The sequence below is a fragment of the Bufo gargarizans genome, chromosome 1, assembly GCF_014858855.1.
Source record: "Bufo gargarizans isolate SCDJY-AF-19 chromosome 1, ASM1485885v1, whole genome shotgun sequence".
Lineage (NCBI taxonomy): Eukaryota > Metazoa > Chordata > Amphibia > Anura > Bufonidae > Bufo > Bufo gargarizans.
Genome location: NC_058080.1, coordinates 284,185,869 through 284,204,930, shown reverse-complemented (window position 1 = coordinate 284,204,930; position 19,062 = coordinate 284,185,869).

Here is a 19,062-nt window from a genome sequence, read left to right as displayed (position 1 = left end):
ATAGTTAATCCAGGGTTAAAAAAAAATTATACCTGCCTCATCCACTTGATCGCAGAGACGCCATCCACTCCTGTCTTGATTGAAGAAAATCCGTCAAAAAACCTGCGCATGTTGCATTGATGGAAGAATTCAGTCCCCGGTTATCTGCCCCTCTTCGGTATGATATAGATTAGTGATCAGTGAAGTTTTGAAAAATTTGATTCTGCAGCTTCACCGCAATGATGGGGAATAGTGATCCCGCCTTCCCCATCATTTAACCCCTCAAATACCAAGATCTTACAAATTTGCTCCTCGATTTTTGGGACCTTTTGAGATCATATCTCAAGTCAATCCTGTCAGTTACAAGCTCCATCTGCCGCCTTCTCCCCGCATTCCCAATTCCTTTCATGTATCTTTTCTCAGACCCCTGGTATTAAACCGCTACTCTAAGGCCCCTTTCACACGAACAATACGGATTGCGTCCAGATCTGTTGAGGGGAAAAAAGATGGTTTTGCCCACAAATGCAGTCAGTTTTGTCTGCGATTGCTTTCAGTGGCTCCGTTTTTTTCACGCGGATGCAACTGAAGAATAACAATCTACATCTCCTAGCAACCATCAGTGAAAAACGCTTTGCATCCGGATTTCATCCAGATGCAATGCGTTTTTTCATGGAAGCCTCATTCACTTCTATGAGACCAGGACTACAGTTTTCATGTAATGCAGAGATAATGCCTGAAAAAAAACACTCATGTACACAGACCCATAGAAATGAATGGGTCAGGATTCAGTGCGGGTGCAATGCATTCAATTCATGCATTGCATCGGTACGGAAAACTCACTTGTGTGAAAGGGGCCTAAGTCTTCTGTTGCTGCTCCTGTACCCATTGGTGCCGAAGATGAATTTCAAGCCAGCAAAATTTTGGATATGAAGAAGGTCAAGGGCAAGACTTTTTATCTTGTGGATTGGAAGTGTTTGGTCCTGAGGAGAGATCTTGGGAGCCTGTGGAGAACATGAATGCTCCAGTCATCCTAAAGAAATTCATTGCGCAAAAAATTGGAGGTGTAAGGGTGGGTGTACCATCACACCGGCAGCCCATGACCGCTAGTGTCATGCTGTCCCGGCCAGGTGCAGACGTCTCTCTGCTCTCCCTGTGTAAATTGGGATTTACACAGTGAACTTTCCTTCAGCACTGAGAGAGTTAAAGGGATTATCGGCCTAAGTATAAATAGATATATAGAGTTTTAATACAGGCATGGCCCTTGGGGCAGACAGACAATATTAGATATAACAAAAATGGAAAAATAAAGAATAAATAATAAATTGATGTCAAATGCATAAATATCAAGAGCATCAAAATTAGACCGGATCTATCGAATAGACATATGATTCTGAATAGGATGATTCCAAGATGACATCATTTTCTTCATAGTCCGAGTTAAACTAGTGTAAGATCTATATGAGGGAGCGGTGATAAATAAATAAATATGGAGTGTCATTTAGTAGCTCTTATCTAACCACAAGAGTATGGCTAGTGCATGATCTATATAAAGAGACAGTAGTATAAGGTATACAACGTCATCAAGCTGTATCAACATTGTACAGTTAATCATATGCTGACTCGGGTGGTGTCATTTAGTATGCCCTAAAATACATTCTTGGTGTTTTATTGAGTATTTTATTGAGTATTTGTCTTTATATGTATGTTCTCCTTATCTAGCTAGTAATATGCTATTTTAGGGCATACCAAATGACACCACCCGAGTCAGCATATAAACTGTACAATGTTGATACAGCTTGATGACATTGTATACCTTATACTACTGTCTCTTTATATAGATCATGCACTAGCCATACTCTTGTGGTTAGATAAGAGCTACTATATGACACTCCATATTTATTTATTTATCACCGCTCCCTCATATAGATCTTACACTAGTTTAACTCGGACTATGAAGAAAATGATGTCATCTTGGAATCATCCTATTCAGATTGATATGTCTATTTGATAGATCCGGTCTAATTTTGATGCTCTTGATATTTATGTATTTGACATCAATTTATTATTTAGTCTTTATTTTTCCATTTTTGTTATATCTAATATTGTCTGTCTGCCCCAAGGGCCATGCCTGTATTAAAACTCTATATATCTATTTATACTTAGGCCGTGAACAAGGTCCTAGTGGACTGAAACGTTGGCCATTATTCAAAAGATCCAATTTTGGGATGGACAATAAATGCATTATCTCTGATCATCTGAAAAACGAGTGCCGTGGTTTCTTCCTATTTCTTATTTAGCTGGGCTGGTTTCTTGTGTCATAATCCAGATCCCTGTATAGGGGTTAAAGGGTGAATACCAGGGAACCACTAGCACAACGCCCATAAGTTTAGTTTACACCCCCTGACCATAACACAGTGCTTGTCATAGAGTTCACTCATAGCTACAAAGAATGCCCCTATTTGCCTACTAGAGGGTGGTCACTTGCAGTATGAAGTGTCAGCAAGAGGGTGCCTCCAGTCATACAGTGTATACTATAAAGTGCATTAACCCACTGTGCCATAGAGCACACCCAAAAAAATGCTTATCATTTGTATACTATAAAAAAAATACCAGCCAGAGACTGCTCCCAAATACACAAATAAAAGGAAATATTTAAAGTGCAATGAGCTTCTGAGCAGCTGATGCAGAGATTGGGAGTGGTAGTGCTCCTGATGAGGTGCTGTGTCACAGTGTACTCCCTCAGGCCATTAATCCCTGCGAATCAGTGTCGTGGAAAGGTGTTATGAAGTATCAGGCCAGAAGCAAAATTATAACAGTCTCACTTTACGTACTGCAAAATATAACTTGGGGCATATCCAGAAGTATTATGTGCAAAGTGCAGTTTCTGGCACCAGATGAGGAGTTATAGTGGCTGGTTGTGTGTCAATTTATTTGCACTTGCAGGCACTTGTGGGAATAGGTGTCCACTGTGTTATACAGGCTTGAAGTTAGTATGTCCCAGGGGTTATTCTAGGTGATGGATGTCTTAACTGTTTTCCATCACCAGCAGCAGGGTCTGAAGTTGAATCTTGCTGGTTACTCTACTGACTTTATCTGTTGTAGCTTTTGGGAAAACTGCATCTTGACCATGGCAGGATGCCAGGAACCATTAATGAGGTCATTAATTGTGATACTAATATATGGGACAGTGATGACAATGCTCATATACAGGCTATTTGGTACAAGTTGTATTGACAGATTCTATTATATTTAAATATAATTGGTGTTACACATAGTTTAGGACCATTATGTGAGTGTTAAAGGGAACCTGTCACATTAAAAGCAGTTTTGAGGAATGAAGCCAGACTTAAAACATATAAAAGTCTTTTTTTTACTAAGTGCGAAGTAGAACTTCAAATACATTCAATAGCAGCTGATTTCAAGTGCAATTTTCTGGCACCAGTTTAGCACTGCAATTTAGCACTAGTATTGTACTGGTCTAGTAGTAGTCTAGGTGATGGGTGTCTTAGCCGTGGTACCTCGCCTTATAGCAGTGTCTTTTAATGCTAGTTGCATCTGTTCACTCTGATGTCTATCTTCTCAAGTATTTACTGGAGGCTGTATATCTTTTGATCTCTCTGGAGAATCCTCTTTAGGAGCAGGAGCTCGGGTGTGTTCTTCTCCACGCTGGTCTCCTCTCCTTTCTCTTTGTCTCACTAAACTGGAACTCCTCTTAATGGCAGGAAGTAGGACCAGCCTACTCCTACCAAGAGGGGAGGAACAGGGTGGTTAGTCCTGTTCCTGTCAAGCCATTACCTCCCCTGCTGGAATAAATGGCATAAACATGAAAATACTATAAATTACATATAAAACACAGCAATTACAGATATCCCCAGGTCTGGGGTACTGCACATACAATAGGTTTGTAAATTCCAAACACTTCAATTAATATTATATTATTTTCAAATAGGCACTCTTAGAGATGATACTAGTGTAATGATGCTTGTATGTGCTTTTCACACTTTTATGAGTGGTACTACTATACAGAAAATGCATAAGAGATGTTTGTTAACATTCCAGTATCAGTCGTAACTCTAATATCCCTATTTTTACTTTGTAGAGGAAGTCCTAATTATAATGCACTTTGATCATGTGGTTTAGTTATAGGTCTTTGTAAAGTATTTGCAGTAGAAATTTGCTTAAAAAGCTTATTCATTTCTGCTGAAAAATAAGAAGTTCTGCAACTTTGTCAACTTAGATCTATCGGGCAAAAACTGTGTGCTCCATCTGGCAAGCTGATTTCCACTACAGGTCCTTCTAAAAAAATTAGCATATTGTGATAAAGTTCATTATTTTCTGTAATGTACTGATAAACATTAGACTTTCATATATTTAAGATTCATTACACACCAACTGAAGTAGTTCAAGCCTTTTATTGTTTTAATATTGATGATTTTGGCATACAGCTCATGAAAACCCAAAATTCTTATCTAAAAAAATTAGCATATCATGAAAAGGTTCTCTAAACGAGCTATTAACCTAATCATCTGAATCAACTAATTAACTCTAAACACCTGCAAAAGATTCCTGAGACTTTTAAAAACTCCCAACCTGGTTCATTACTCCAAACCGCAATCATAGGTAAGACTGCCGACCTGACTGCTGTCCAGAAGGCCATCATTGACACCCTCAAGCAAGAGGGTAAGACACAGAAAGAAATTTCTGAACGAATAGGCTGTTCCCAGAGTGCTGTATCAAGGCACCTCAGTGGGAAGTCTGTGGGAAGGAAAAAGTATGGCAGAAAACGCTGCACAACGAGAAGAGGTGACCGGACCCTGAGGAAGATTGTGGAGAAGGACCGATTCCAGACCTTGGGGGACCTGCGGAAGCAGTGGACTGAGTCTGGAGTAGAAACATCCAGAGCTACCGTGTACAGGCGTGTGCAGGAAATGGGCTACAGGTGCCGCATTCCCCAGGTCAAGCCACTTTTGAACCAGAAACAGCGGCAGAAGAGCCTGACCTGGGCTACAGAGAAGCAGCACTGGACTGTTGCATGTCATTCGGAAATCAAGGTGCCAGAGTCTGGAGGAAGACTAGGGAAGAGGGAAATGCCAAAATGCCTGAAGTCCAGTGTCAAGTACCCACAGTCAGTGATGGTCTGGGGTGCCATGTCAGCTGCTGGTGTTGGTCCACTGTGTTTTATCAAGGGCAGGGTCAATGCAAATAGCTATCAGGAGATTTTGGAGCACTTCATGCTTCCATCTGCTGAAAAGCTTTATGGAGATGAAGATTTCATTTTTCAGCACGACCTGGCACCTGCTCACAGTGCCAAAACCACTGGTAAATGGTTTACTGACCATGGTATTACTGTGCTCAATTGGTCTGCCAACTCTCCTGACCTGAACCCCATAGAGAATCTGTGGGATATTGGGAAGAGAAAGTTGAGAGACGCAAGACCCAACACTCTGGATGAGCTTAAGGCCGCTATCGAAGCATCCTGGGCCTCCATAACACCTCAGCAGTGCCACAGGCTGGTTGCCTCCATGCCACGCCGCATTGAAGCAGTCATTTCTGCAGAAGGATTCCCGACCAAGTATTGAGTGCATAACTGAACATAATTATTTGAAGGTTGACTTTCTTTTGTATTAAAAACACTTTTCTTTTATTGGTCGGATGAAATATGCTAATTTTTTTTTATAGGAATTTGGGGTTTTCATGAGCTGTATGCCAAAATCATCAATATTAAAACAATAAAAGGCTTGAACTACTTCAGTTGTGTGTAATGAATCTAAAATATATGAAAGTCTAATGTTTATCAGTACATTACAGAAAATAATGAACTTTATCACAGTATGCTAATTTTTTGAGAAGGACCTGTATGTGTGTAATAGCACGGTATTTCACTTACGCTTATTCTAAAGGGAAGCCAACAGGTGAGCTGGATAGTACTTGGTTGAGGTAAAACATGGATGAATTGATAAGCTTATGCTGTATGCAGGGCTGGCTACACCAGTGTGAGGCCCATGGCAATCTGGATAAATAGGTTCCATACTAAGGGTGCATTCCCAAGTTGTGGTCAAACTGCATTTTTTTTTCATACAGTTGCTGCAACATTTTGGCAGAATGCTACTTTAAGAAAAAAAATTATAAATACAATGCAAAATAATGATATACAATGCCATTTGACTGCACCCTTATAAAGCCATGGGTTAGATAGCCGAGGAATCTCTGTGACTCTGTTGCCCTACAGTCCACATAATTCTCGAGCTGACCCTAACTGTATGTGTCAGTATTAAGGTTAGGCCTCTTTCACACGACCGTATGGCTATTTCAGTATTTTGCGGTCCGTTTTTAACGGATCAATTGTTCCGCTTTTTGTTTCCTTTGTGTTTCCGTTTCCGTCCTGTTTTTCTGTATGGCATAGCATATACAGTATACAGTAATTACATAGAAAATGGGCTGGGCATAACATTTTCAATGGATGGTTCCGCAAAAACGGAACGGATACGGAAGACATACGGAGTGCATTCCGTATGTGTTCCGTTTTTTTTTTTTTTGCGGACCCATTGACTTGAATGGAGCCACGGAATGTGATTTGCGGACGATAATAGGACATGTTCTATCTTTTAAAGGAAACGGAAATACGGAAACGGATTGCATACGGAGTACATTCCGTATTGAAATAAATGGTTCTGTGAACTTCCCAAAAAAAGAAAAAAAAAAGTGTGAAAGAGGCCTAAGCAATAGGTTGGACTTTAGGAATTTGCTAAGGAAATCCTTCAGGATATCACAGTAATTTATATATATTTTTTTAATTGCTGCATGTGAGAATGGTCAGTGCATAAAAAGCACATTAATGTTATTGACACATTCCAGTATGATATATATTTCCTCCGATATTCTTCCCAAACATCTGCCTCACAAGGATCACAGAGTGCTGCGTCTGTGAAATAACTTTCTCCATTTAGTTGTTCAATTTGATTCCAGGATTTTGTGATTAAGTATTCAGCCTTATGAATAAATAAGAAGCAGCAGCACTATAATTGGGATATCATTACTATCTTAGCAGCACATTTAATCCTCAGCTTGGCTGCACCGCACAACCTTCCCCTTATATCTTCCACCCTCTTCACCCTCCCTCTGTCTGCACTGGCAGAAGAATAAGGGAATGTCATTGCAAGCTTCACAAGTTAGCATTAAAATGAATACTTTTTAATTTCTTCGGATGAGATGGGCTAGGAGCTCTGGGACAATGCTGATGGATGATGTTTTAATGCAGCCGAAATGTTATTTTTACTGAACCAGGGAAAACTATAAATTGTGCTTCATTGCCACTGATGGCTCTATGCATAAGACTGGTGGCGTTCACTGCCCATGAATAATCACCTCCGTGTGGCAGATGTTGCTTTGCGGGAAAGCAATTCTTATGCCGAAAGAATTGTGGAAAGATTAATTGTCTACAGCTGTTTCATGGCTCACAGCAATCTTGATACATTTATGATAAGTTTAAGAGCTCATGAGAGGCAGCTCCTATTCCCTATAGTAAAAGAGAAGGGGGTGGTGGAAAGGAGGCTTTATTTTGACACCTGGATTCATAGAATGTGTCATCTCCATTACAGCCTGGCCAGGCAGCTACTTTTGGCAGCTGAACACCATTGCGAGACTCAGTGGAGGAATTATAGGTGGGCTCGCAAAGAAAGGGAGGTTGAGAGGAATTATTCAAATTTGTGCAAATGGATGGCATCCATTTTTTTCCTGTGTCTGCCAAGTGGAAATTGAGCATGACCTACACTGACCTCTCTCTATTAAGTGTTGGAAATTGCAGTAAATGCACACTTCGGAGTGCCCTAATGAGACAAAGCTCTCCCAATGCCTTATTAATAAGGGAAGTTTAACCTTGTCGGTCAGCCCTTCATTTCAATATTGAAAAGAAATAAGCAAAAAAGAAGAGTTGACCTGTTGTAAATTCTTGACAAAACCTTTTATTTAGTCTGCATGGACATCATGTCATGCTCTTCCCAAACCTTATTGTCGACCACAATGAAGATGCGGAAGTATTTGCTGTCAACATTAGCCCCTGGTCAAGTCAGGTTGCCTAACATTAGAGATACTAAGGCACATGTTTAGTGAATAGCGGGTTGTATTCTTTCATTCACAGGTGGATAGTAGCAACGCGGGTGAGAACTGCTGAACTCTCTTTAGTGAATCAAGAAGCGTACAGTTTATGTACTGAATTATGGCCACCCAGAAGTGGGAGAATGGAACTTGGTTGCACACAATTGTGTGTATCTTATAGACCTTGAAAATAATCACTCAAATGTAGCGTTACTATTGCAATTAGTTCCCGAAAGCATAAGAGTCAGGTGGACAAAATGCCATCATACAGATGTACCAGAGCTGAGTTTGCCATGATATAACCATGTGTTATTTTGTGGCACTTCAGCTAAACCCTGTGCTATCTTAAATGATTATGCTGCCGGTGGTAGAAACAGAAGAAATAAATAATAATTTCATCTCCGGTGGTCCTCAATGTGTATTCTTGTAAAAATCCTTAAAAACATGCAAATATATAAAAACACAGCTCCGTGAATATTTATTGGTTTCTTTCTAATTATCAAAAGCTATAGTGTTGAAGAATGTTAGATTTGAAACAATTATTAGATAGTAAGAAACATTTAAAATCGAAAATTTGCAAAAAAAATATCCTAGATGTCGTGTTGAAGGCAGAACACTTATCAGCATTTTTTATGAGCCACTTGCTTAGTGGTTTGCCTGAACCAGCTGTACAGTGCAGTGCCATTGCCATAAGTCCCCGTGACAGGTTATTTGTGTCAATGAATGAAAGGATAGTGCAAATAGAAGACGTCTAACAACTAGCCATAGGATAATTACTAAGCTACAAAGGCCTTATAATAGTGATGTTGCCATTGTTCCAGCCCTGGCACTTGTATGTCAAACACAGTAAAGGTGCCAGACGGCAGTTGTATAGATGGCCTTGCAGCGTGACCTGGCGTTCTCCCTAGAACATGTGCGCCCAACATCGCTGTGCTTGACTGGGTCTTATTCCTATCAATACCATCTATACAGCTGCCATCTGGCACCTTTACTGTGTGTGGGACCTTACTTCTGAGTCCTGATATACAAGTGCCAATGCCTGATCAATGGCTACAAATGCCTTTGTATGGTGTTGGTAATTATCTTATGGGTGGTTGTTAGAGGACTTCTATGGACCACTAAGAGTTCACATTTTAAGGCTAATCTATGTGTCACGGCTGAGGATGGGGAAAACCCTCAGCCGTGCGATGCCCGAAGATGTTAAGCGCTGCTTGGCCAGGACGACAGAATTAGGGAGCAGGTCACCTCCTATCGCGTCCCTAATCTGACCCTGACTCCTAACCATATGAGTCAACCCTGAAGGTGGGAGGGCTCATACACCGGATGCCTTGGGGTCCCTACTAGCCCTCAGGATTGCCCTGGAACAAGGAGCAGGGTAAGACGACCTGTTCTTCCTAGGCACGGAGGAACAGGAGTCTCACTAGCCAAGCTAGGGAAGAGAACATAAACAGCCTATGGATATGGCAGGAGGATGAAAAGCACTTCCACACCTACCTGCCACAGACACACAGACTGGATCCCGTGCAAGACAGCAAGTGTCCACACCCAAACACCAATGGACACAGAACACACACACAAACACACAGGAACCCAGATCCATAGGTGCATAACATTACAAAGGAAAACATCAAGTGGACATCAACATAAACCTAAGAGTCACAGTTAGTTTATGACCACAAGGGTGGCCCCCACTGGCAGGTGACACAGGAGGCTACTCCAGCTAGTCATGGCTGAAGTACCCCTCAGACTGGAGATAACACTGAGGCTTTATAGGCCCAAGTAGTCACACCCACACAGACACACCCAGTGTTCACACACACAGAAGGGAATTAACCCTTCCAACACCAGGAAGTGTAGTGAGACCACATAAAGGGAAATACACACAAATACTCACTGCAGCTGTTACCATTGACAACGACATGTGTGGCAAACGTGTCCTGGGAGCCGGCCAAAAGGCCGAGACACTACCACCACATGTACTAACACCAAACGTTGCCACGGGCAGCCACAGATGAAAGGAAAATGTCAGAGTGCACACCAAACATAACACCAAGTGCACACCAGACATACCAAAGTGCACAACATACACACATAACCAAAAACCACCGCACGCATGGACAGCGAGCCGCCCAGCCACCAGCTCCGGCTGCTCCACTGCCCAACAACCACAAGTTGCCAGCGGCAACCACACGTGAGGCAAGATACTGGCCCTCACCTGTGATTGACAAGGAAAAGACCACGGGCAAATGCAAGCGGGTCTCAAGGAGTCACGACCATAACCATGTCCGTGACACTATGTTTGAAATATGATATCACTGATGGATTAGCCTCTGGAGACAAGCTCGTGACATACTTTATCATATACACTATATGGACTCTAAGGTTTTTCCCCCCTGTATTGCTATATGTGTATTGTCAGCATTTAGAGAACTAATTGGTAGTACACAATGTGTACACCAGTACTTCTCATGTATGAACTCATATTCAGTTTCACCCTCTCTATCTAACTTACATATTATCATAATGTGTATAATACATGTGTTTTTTATGTCTTGTGATATTGTCCCCTGAGGAAATGTTAATCACGGGGAAACATGGGATTGGGAAAATTTGTGGTAGATTGTCAGGTGTCCCACCTCTGAGGGATAGTCCTTTCCCTCCACTGTGGAGTACCCTGGGGATCCCTCCAAGGTATTTTATCTGTGACCTATGTGTCGTTTACACAACCTCTTTTTTCTTTATATATTGTTTTGTGTATCTTTCTCTATTATTGTATATATCCATCCATCCATAGTGAGACGTAAGTGGTGTTTCTACATTAGCATGTCTGTTTTGGTACTCAATAAGTCTGAAATATTTATGAAATTTTTGCTGTCCAAAGAGTTGTTACATCTATCAACTAGGTGAACCCCTGAACCTAATATCCTAGAGGAGTCTAATTTCATATCAGCAGTGTGGGAACATGGTGATGGCCAGGAAAAATGAGAGGATTCCTCTCTGAATTCTCCTTGGTCTTGTTTAAGTTACCAGCAACCCACAGCATGTTTCAACATGACTGTCAATTAGGCTCCATTCACACGTCCGTAACGTGTTTTGTAGATCCATGGATCTGCGGATCCGCAAAACACGGACACCGGCAATGTGCGGTCTGCATTTTCGGGACCTCACATCGACGGCACTAATAGAGTATGCCTATTCTTGCCCGCAATTGCGGACAAAAATAGGACATGTTCTATTTTTTTCGAGAATGGAATTGCGAACCCAGAAGTGCTGGTCCGCAATTCCGTATCCGGGCAGCAGATCGTGCTGCCACATAGAACTGCATGGGTCCGCAATTCCGTTCCGCAAAATGCGGAACGAAATTGCGGACATGTGAATGGGGCCTTACTCGTTTAGTTTCACAATGGGGCTGTTTTTTCAAATACCTCGCTTATCATGTATACATTTTAGTTCCATGTCGCTCTTCTGTATATTACGTATCACAATCCTGGTTGGCCCATTTTTCTAGCATGCAGTGTGGTAATTCGGACACCATTCGGACATCATTCCATGAGCAGTATCTAAGTAATTCAGACCTGGCAGAGGAGGGTCTGATTTAGCCAATTCCAGTTCCGTTGGCAGATCACTTAGATCCTGGAGCTTGTGGTGGTCCTTGTGAATTATCTTTGGGAAGGAAGGTGTGAAGTCATTTAAACAAGGCACTTTTTATGGTTTCAGAACTGCCTTAGGTTGTTCAAGTCTCTCACATGCTGCAGCAAGACCTTCCTCTGAATGACCCATATGAACTGCTCCTAATGACTTGATTTGCTCTGCAGATTCTGGGCCTAACCAATTGAGAAACAAGTCAAGTTCTTCCTTGATGGTGAAGTTAAGATCGTGATAGTTCTTAGCACGATGGTCAAACTTTGGTGAAATGTCTGATCTCCCATTCCTTGTTGTTCCATGTAAGGTCTGAGATGTATCAGGACAAAATGATGTAGCATAAGGGTTATAGAGGTGGTCTCACCTCAGATGTTGGTGGCACATCATTAATATATGCCACTAATGTCAGATAGGTACAGGTCCCACCTCTGGGATCTACTCCTAGCTCTAGAATAGAACCCCTGAAGTGAATGGAGGGCAGCCAAGCATGTGCTGCCATCCTCCATTAATTTCTATGGGAGCCCCAAAAATAGCCCACCTCTTGCTCGGCTATTTCCAGAAGTCCAGTGGATCTGTAGTTTAATTTATACTATTTTGGGATACATGCAACCTTTTGATACTTTTTATTAATTTTTTGGGGGGAGAAGTGGAGGTGACCAGAAAAAAACTTCAATCCTGGCATTGGATTTTTTTTTTCTTTGACGAGCAAAAGGGTAACAATGTTTTGAACTTTTGACTTTCAGTCTCCATATCTCACCATTGACTACAGATTTAAACTTGAGACTACCATGATTTTATAGACAATCATCTTGGCTATCTCATACATAAATTGTACTTGCAACTATTTTGCATATGATTAGTTATGCAGATTCTTGTTATGGAACTGTATCGTTACTATTTTCCTCTTAAAAACTTTTTATTTTTATTTTGTTAAAATTTTGTAAATTCACCTTTGGCTTTCAACACTGCCTATAGCCTTCTGGGCATGCTCTCAATCAGATTCAATCATGTCTCGACCGAAATCTGTTTCCAGGTTTCTTCTACACATTCCAAATGTTGGTGCATACTGACTGAGTTACTTGGGTACGAATACAGCTTTTTCTTCAACTCTACCCATAAGTGTTCAATTGGGTTGAGGTCTAGGGACTGTGGAGGCCAATCCAGCACTTCTAAATCATTGTCATTGAACCATTTCTTCGCCAATCTTGACGTATGCTTTGGGCCGTTGTCCTGCTGGAACACTATGCTGTCCTTTTCATACCCATAGTACTCGAGTGTACAAAGTAACTCGTCTTGTAGGATATTCAAATATAATTCAGCATTGAGACCACCATCAATGTTGGTCAGGTATCCAATGCCTTTGGTTGTGAAGCAACCCTATACCATTAGGTTTCCTGCTCCACCGAACTTGAAAGTTCCTTCAATTTCCTCCCTTTTCCCTTGTTTCTTCCAGACCCATTTTTATCAATCAGAGCCTAGTCTATTGACTTTCATATCACCACTCGAAATCACCTGTTTTTAATCTTCTACTGTCCACTGTTCTTCCTTTTTTTGCAAATTCGAGCCAATGCTTCTTATGACGATATTGAAGTCGAGGCTTTTTACCTTTTTTGGGCCACCATTCTAGACTTGTGTAATGCTCATCACACAGTGCTTGCATGGACATCTGTGATCCCACTATCATGAAGCATGCGAGCCACCTCCACTGCCGTGTTTGTCACGCCAGAACTGATAGACCTTGGTATGAGCTGACTTGTTGACTCTGATATTTTGCCTTTTGGGATGGATGGACAGACTTTATTGTGTATTCTTCCAAGTGTCATGGCACCGCTATTGATGAGCTGGATTATGCTGTTTCTCTCTTTTTAGAAAATTCTTTTTTATGGCTGCTCCTCGATTTAAACCAGGGACCTTTCACTTGAGCTATTAGGGAATGTGAGAATAGGTTGTAATTTGTAGTATTCAAGAAGAAAAAGATTGTTCCACCACTAGGAGCAAAACAGTAACAATGCAGTTACATGACAGACTCTGCATAACTAATTATATGCTAAATAGTTGGAAGTTCAATTCATGTATGCGATAGCCAAGATGACTGTCTATATAATGAGTGTAGTCTCACTTTCGAAGCTGTAGTGGATGCTGAGATATGGAGCCTGAAAGTCAAAAGTTCCAAACATTGTTACCCTTTTGCTCGTCAGTGTATATATGTATATATATATATATACACTACGTGCAGAATTATTAGGCAAATGAGTATTTTGACCACATCATCCTCTTTATGCATGTTGTCTTACTCCAAGCTGTATAGGCTCGAAAGCCTACTACCAATTAAGCATATTAGGTGATGTGCATCTCTGTAATGAGAAGGGGTGTGGTCTAATGACATCAACACCCTATATCAGGTGTGCATAATTATTAGGCAACTTCCTTTCCTTTGGCAAAATGGGTCAAAAGAAGGACTTGACAGGCTCAGAAAAGGCAAAAATAGTGAGATATCTTGCAGAGGGATGCAGCACTCTTAAAATTGCAAAGCTTCTGAAGCGTGATCATCGAACAATCAAGCGTTTCATTCAAAATAGTCAACAGGGTCGCAAGAAGCGTGTGGAAAAACCAAGGCGCAAAATAACTGCCCATGAACTGAGAAAAGTCAAGCGTGCAGCTGCCAAGATGCCACTTGCCACCAGTTTGGCCATATTTCAGAGCTGCAACATCACTGGAGTGCCCAAAAGCACAAGGTGTGCAATACTCAGAGACATGGCCAAGGTAAGAAAGGCTGAAAGACGACCACCACTGAACAAGACACACAAGCTGAAACGTCAAGACTGGGCCAAGAAATATCTCAAGACTGATTTTTCTAAGGTTTTATGGACTGATGAAATGAGAGTGAGTCTTGATGGGCCAGATGGCTGTATTGGTAAAGGGCAGAGAGCTCCAGTCCGACTCAGACGCCAGCAAGGTGGAGGTGGAGTACTGGTTTGGGCTGGTATCATCAAAGATGAGCTTGTGGGGCCTTTTTGGGTTGAGGATGGAGTCAAGCTCAACTCCCAGTCCTACTGCCAGTTTCTGGAAGACACCTTCTTCAAGCAGTGGTACAGGAAGAAGTCTGCAAGGTAAGAAAAACATGATTTTCATGCAGGACAATGCTCCATCACACGCGTCCAAGTACTCCACAGCGTGGCTGGCAAGAAAGGGTATAAAAGTAGAAAATCTAATGACATGGCCTCCTTGTTCACCTGATGTGAACCCCATTGAGAACCTGTGGTCCATCATCAAATGTGAGATTTACAAGGAGGGAAAACAGTACACCTCTCTGAACAGTGTCTGGGAGGCTGTGGTTGCTGCTGCACGCAATGTTGATGGTGAACAGATCAAAACACTGACAGAATCCATGGATGGCAGGCTTTTGAGTGTCAATGCAAAGAAAGGTGGCTATATTGGTCACTGATTTGTTTTTGTTTTGTTTTTGAATGTCAGAAATGTATATTTGTGAATGTTGAGATGTTATATTGGTTTCACTGGTAAAAACAAATAATTGAAATGGGTATATATTAGTTTTTTTGTTAAGTTGCCTAATAATTATGCACAGTAATAGTCACCTGCACACACAGATATCCCCCTAAAATAGCTAAAACTAAAAACAAACTAAAAACTACTTCCAAAAATATTCAGCTTTGATATTAATGAGTTTTTTGGGTTCATTGAGAACATGGTTGTTGTTCAATAATAAAATTAATCCTCAAAAATACAACTTGCCTAATAATTCTGCACTCCCTGTATATATATATATATATATACAGTACAGACCAAAAGTTTGGACACACCTTCTCATTCAAAGAGTTTTCTTTATTTTCATGACTGAAAATTGTAGATTCACACTGAAGGCATCAAAACTATGTGGAATTATATACATAACAAAAAAGTGTGAAACAACTGAAAATTTGTCATATTCTAGGTTCTTCAAAGTAGCCACCTTTTACTCTGATTACTGCTTTGCACACTCTTGGCATTCTCTTGATGAGCTTCAAGAGGTAGTCACCTGAAATGGTCTTCCAACAGTCTTGAAGGAGTTCCCAGAGATGCTTAGCACTTGTTGGCCCTTTTGCCTTCACTCTGCGGTCCAGCTCACCCCAAACCATCTCGATTGGGTTCAGGTCCGGTGACTGTGGAGGCCAGGTCATCTGGCGCAGCACCCCATCACTCTCCTTCATGGTCAAATAGCCCTTACCCAGCCTGGAGGTGTGTTTGGGGTCATTGTCCTGTTGAAAAATAAATGATGGTCCAACTAAACGCAAACCGGATGGAATAGCATGCCGCTGCAAGATGCTGTGGTAGCCATGCTTGTTCAGTATGCCTTAAATTTTGAATAAATCCCTAACAGTGTCACCAGCAAAGCACCCCCACGCCATCACACCTCCTCCTCCATGCTTCACGGTGGGAACCAGGCATGTAGAGTCCATCCGTTCACCTTTTCTGTGTCGCACAAAGACTCGGTGGTTGGAACCAAAGATCTCAAATTTGGACTCATCAGACCAAAGCACAGATTTCCACTGGTCTAATGTCCATTCCTTGTGTTCTTTAGCCCAAACAAGTCTCTTCTGCTTGTTGCCTGTCCTTAACAGTGGTTTCCTAGCAGATATTCTACCATGAAGGCCTGATTCACACAGTCTCCTCTTAACAGTTGTTCTAGAGATGCTAGAACTCTGTGTGGCATTGACCTGGTCTCTAATCTGAGCTGCTGTTAACCTGAGATTTCTGAGGCTGGTGACTCGGATGAACTTATCCTCTGCAGCAGAGGTGACTCTTGGTCTTCCTTTCCTGGGGCGGTCCGCATGTGAGCCAGTTTCTTTGTAGCGCTTGATGGTTTTTGTGACTGCACTTGGGGACACTTTCAAAGTTTTCCCAATTTTTCAGACTGACTGATCTTCATTCCTTAAAGTAATGATGGCCACTCGTTTTTTTTTTACTTAGCTGCTTTTTTCTTGCCATCATACAAATTCTAACAGTCTATTCAGTAGGACTATCAGCTGTGTATCCACCTGACTTCTCCACAACGCAACTGATGGTCTCAACCCCATTTATAAGGCAATAAATCCCACTTATTAAACCTGACAGGGCACACCTGTGAAGTGATTTCAGGTAACTACCTCTTGAAGCTCATCAAGAGAATGCCAAGAGTGTGCAAAGCAGTAATCAAATCAAAAGGTGGCTACTTTGAAGAACCTAGAATATGACATATTTTCAGTTGTTTCACAATTTTTTGTTATGTATATAATTCCACATGTGTTAATTCATAGTTTTGATGCCTTCAGTGTGAATCTACAATTTTCATAGTCATGAAAATAAAGAAAACTCTTTGAATGAGAAGGTGTGTCCAAACTTTGGGTCTGTACTATATATATGGTATAGAGGGTTAGTAGCTGCACCTATAGGAAACAGTGGTGTGGTGCTCTTCCCCCTGTGTCGCAGAAAATAGGTAAGAAATGCAAGATATAGATGTGGGAGGCACTCAGTATCCAAGTTGAATATGTGTGGTTTGTGGAAGTATTGAGGGGTTGGTGGTAAAGGTGTGGGTTGTGTTCTCTAAGTGGTATATAACGGTATATAATTTTTCACCAAGACCTTGCATTGATGATGGTAGAGTCTGACTGCTGCGCAAAGCCTTCTCCAGCACATCCTAAAGATTCTCAATGGGGTTAAGGTCTGGACTCTGTGGTGGCCAATCCATGTGTGAAAATGATGTCTCATGCTCCCTGAACCACTCTTTCACAATTTGAGCCCATCTTGGAATATGCCAGTGCCATCAGGTTGGAAGAAATCCATTGATGGAATAACCTGGTCATTCAGTATGTTCAGGTAGTCAGCTGACCTCATTCTTGGAGCACATACTGCTGCTGAACCTAGATCTGACCAACTGCAGCAACTCCAGATCATAGAACTGCCCCCACAGGCTTGTACAGTAGGCACTAAGCATGATGGGTGCATCACTTCATCTGCCTCTCTTCTCGATAATAAAACGATCTATAAGAGGCATTATTGTGGAAAAAAACATTACTCAGCTTTTATTTACATTTGAGCAAAAAGTGTCCAGTCCAAAATTATTCATACCCTTCACAAACTGTTACAGTCTGTGGAAAAATCAAAAGTTCTATACCATTCCAAATAGTCCAAGCTGTTCTAAAGCATCCTAATTACCCTGATTAATTGGGAACAGCTGTTTTAATCAACTCAACAGGTGAAAAACAGCAGCTCTCTGCAGTTGGTTTGTGGACAGTCATGGCTAAGACAAAGGAGCTCAGTGAGGACCTGCGGCTGCGCATTGTGGCTGCTCAAAAGTCAGGAAAGGGCTACAAGGCCATTTCTAAATGTTTTCAAGTTCCAGTGGCTACAGTGCAAAGTATTATTAAAAAATACAAGATGTTCCGCACTGTGTAAAATCTCACAGGGCATGGTCGGAAGCCAAAAGTGCCACCTGTGCTGGCCAGGAGGATAGTTAGAGAGGTGAAAAAGAATCCAAAGATCACCACCAAGGCCAATTTACAAAAATTTGTAAAAAAGGTTGCAAATTTCCAAGTTTCAATTTCTCTACTTCTATAATACATAGTAATACCTCCAAAAATAGTTATTACTTTACATTTCCCATATGTCTACTTCATGTTTGGATCATTTTGGGAATGATATTTTATTTTTTGGGGATGTTACATTTGGGGATGTTACATTTCAAAAATCCAATTTTTAGCGACCAGTTCAGGTCTGAAGTCACTTTGCGAGGCTTACATAATATAAACCACCCAAAAATTACCCCATTCTATAAACTACACCCCTCAAGGTATTCAAAACTGATTTTACAAACTTTGTTAACCCTTTAGGTGTTCCACAAATTTCACATTTTTGGCAGATTTTCCATTTTAATAATTTTTTTCCAGTTACAAAGCAAGGGTTAACAGCCAAACCAAACTCAATATTTATGGCCCTGATTCTGTAGTTTACAGAAACGCCCAATATGTGGTCATAAACCGCTGTACGGGCAGGGTGCAGAAGGAAAGGAATGCCATTCGGTTTTTGGAAGGCAGGCTTTGCTGGACTTTTTTTTTTGACACCATGTTCCATCTGAAGCCCCTCTGATGCACCCCTAGAGTAGAAACTCCAGAACAGTGACCCCATCTAAGAAACTACACCCCTCAAGGTATTCAAAACTGATTTTACACACGTCGTTACCCCTTTAGGTGTTCCACAAGAATTAATGGAAAATAGAGATACAATTTCAAAATTTCACATTTTTGGCAGATTTTCCATTTTAATAATTTTTTTCCAGTAACAAAGCAAGGGTTAACAGCCAAACCAAACTCA